Source organism: Halyomorpha halys, unplaced genomic scaffold, assembly GCF_000696795.3.
Source record: "Halyomorpha halys isolate HHAL.00 unplaced genomic scaffold, Hhal_1.1 Scaffold12.1, whole genome shotgun sequence".
Classification (NCBI taxonomy): Eukaryota; Metazoa; Arthropoda; class Insecta; order Hemiptera; family Pentatomidae; genus Halyomorpha; species Halyomorpha halys.
The window spans coordinates 1,384,239-1,387,521 of NW_027109908.1; positions in this window are offsets into that span (position 1 = coordinate 1,384,239).

Consider the following 3,283-nt stretch of genomic DNA (forward strand, 5'->3'; position numbering starts at 1 on the left):
ATTGTATACATTTGTAAATTGTACATACTAAAAAAATAAAGAGGTTTTGAAAATAAAAGAGAATGATCCTTTTAGTAAATTTTATTCCAACCGCTGGCCTAACAGGTCAGTTGTTATTTTGATGCCACTTCTTAGGAATGAAATGGGTATTTTGTTATATTGGATTAGTAACAGAGGTTCATGCATATTTCCTTAAGATAGTATATCTTCTGGTTCATAAGTAAGATCAATTGTATCTAATCATAGCTATCACAAGGATTAGTATAGATTGTATATCTAAGCTTATCATCTGCCAAAGGGACATTTAATTCTTCTGACCAAAAATGAAACTTTTTTCTGTACTTGTGCTGTATCTTTGTATATGTGCCGTAATTTTAGTTGGTGCCAATTCGCCTTACACGCAGGAATATGAAGTGGAATCTTCAAGTAAGACTTTATATAGCATCAAAGTAATTATTTTCTTGTTGATGGCATAGGATAAAGTTAAATGTGGTTTATTAATTTGTTTTTAAGCTTTAAGAACAAATGATGTACAGAAGTACAGAGATCCAAAACCACTTCACTGTCCAGGAGGAACCTGTTGCCCTTATTATTATCGTTGCTGTAACTCGGGTAGAAACTGTTGTTTAGGAACAAGGTGAGAACTTTTGTAATTCTAAATATTGTAACTAAATATTCAAGGGCGTACCCAGGACCACTGGGGAGGAGGGGAGGCCATAGCCAATCAGGTTGTGACATTTCAGCACAGATAAGGCATATGAAGCCAAAATTTTAAGCAAATTATATATAATTGTAACAGTGCTTTATTATTTATTACAATTAGTATTTGCTTGAAAGAAAATTAATTTTTATTAAATTTATAATTTTTTTCACTTTTAGAGGGGGAGGAGGACAGCTGCTCTCTCCTACCCCCCGCTTGATACGTCCAAGTAAATATTTCTCACTAGGCTCTACCATAAGTTGCAACTTTTCCAATGAGGAAGTTTATAAAAATCGTTATATAAAGTTCATTTCACCAAAGAAAATCCTTCATTAGGGGTATTCATGCTCTGTTAAATGTAAAATGTTTTGCTATCTTTAATTTTATATGTATAGGGTTGTGAGCAACCCTATTTAAAGTCATGTTAAATGGTAAATACATAAGAGATCCAAGCGGAGTTTCTGACCAGCTTGTTTTATAACCTTTCCTTCCAAAACTCCATGTTATTGTTTACTTCTAAGTTTTGATTAAAGTAACTTATTTAAGCATGCCTAGAGTGGAAGTTGTGTGAATGTTTGGCTACTAAGTGCCTCATTGATCTCCTGACTGTGAGGAAGAGTATCAAGATGAGCTAATTGACAACTGTCATTACGTTATTATTAATGGTATCCATTGCTTTATTAGATTTAAAAACGTCCAAAACAATTTAATGTATAATCAAAACACTAACTACGAGCAAATAATCTAACACAAAAAAAAAACAAAATGTTGCGTGATGTCATTATTTATAGATTTAGTAACTGACTCTCAACCATGTTATATGTTATATCGTTTTAACATGGTAAAAGAAGAAAATATTTCTCCATTTAACACGCTTTAACATGTTAAACTATTTTATTTTTTTTTTTTTTTTTTTTTTATAATTTTGTATATTTATATTTACAACTGTACATAAAATACATCAAGTAAATTTGAGGAAATCATAATGGTATGGTATAAGCATGTAGAGAAACTACCCATTCGTAGCACTCTAATAACATTTCTACAATGTAAGGTCTCGATGTAATACATCGTATATATAATATATATAATAATACAATGTAAGGCTTCTTTTCAGACGCCACGGAGGATTGAGAGGGTTGTTAGTCGTTTATCCAAATATAGTCCAAGGTAACGGATCAGTTCTACAGGGGTAAGAGTAACATTATTGAAGTATACTGTAGGGCAGGCAGTAGGTTTACGACGTAGGGTAAAGGTAATTTGATGGGATTTGTTGGAATTTATTTTAATCCTCCAATTACGAAACTATTCTTCGAGGGCTGTGATATAGGTTGAAGAGTTTGGGATACAATTAAAGGGTTGTCATTAACAGCGAGCTCACGTGTGTCATTGGCATACGTGGTTAGGATAGGTTGGAATTGGTTGGAATGGTTAGCTGTATAGATTGTGTAGAGGATGGGACCAAGGATACTACCCTGAGGAATACCAGCGGACTGAAAGAAGAGGGATGAATAGGAACCATTGTGGTTTACTTTAAATAATCTGTCAGTGAGAAAAGAATGAATAATAAGAAAGTATGTAGGAGGGAGGAATTTACGGAGTTTATAAAGCAGTCCCGGGTGCCAGAGTCGATCAAAAGCCTGTTCTACATCGAAAAAGACACCCGCACAGTACATTCCGCGATCCAAAAAAGACGAGACAACGTCCACCACACGATGACATTGCTGGATAGTGGAATGAGATGTTCGGAATTCAAATTGGTGATCTGGTATTATATGATTGGAATCAAGGATGGGATGTTAAACTCCATCCAAGGGTTGTAGTGGAAAATGTTTCTTAAATTTTAGTGGTCAAATTTCCTAAGGCATCTTTAGTTTAACATGTTAAAGTATGTTAAATAGAAAAAATTGTGATAAATGGAGAAATATTTACTTCTTTTAGCATGTTAAAAAAATATAAAATTTAACTTCGTTAAAAGTCAGTTAATAGGATTGCTAACTGGAGAGCTACTAAACAAATTAACTGAGCTTCTCACCATTTTGTTTGCTGTCATATTGATAGCTCATTTGCTCGTAGTTTCGTTTTTGTTTCGGAATTTTTTAAAACTCTAATAAAGTAATGGATACAAATAATGAAAATCTGGAAGGAAAAGTTACCGCTCTTCCGCTAGGAGCTCATTTGCTTTTAACATATAATATGGACTTTGGATTGGGTTGCCCACAATCCTATACTTATAATATTTAGCATGTGAAAACATTTCATACTTAACACAGCATAATGAATATTCCTATAATAGCATTTCGCACAAAACGAAACTCATTATTCAAGTTCATTATTAAACCTGAGTGGCAGACTTGTGCTTGTCACTCCAAAGATTGAAATTCTGGTCGAAACGTTGGCTCTTAAAAATAATTTTTTTTAATGAAACTAAAAATCATCCCAAAGACTGCATTACTCAGCATAAATATTCCATTTTCTCACGCAACTCTCCAGCTTCTGAACATCCTGAACACGCTGTATCCTTAAAACATTCTTTCGATTTTAACAATACATCCATATTGTACAGTCCGAAACCATTACAAG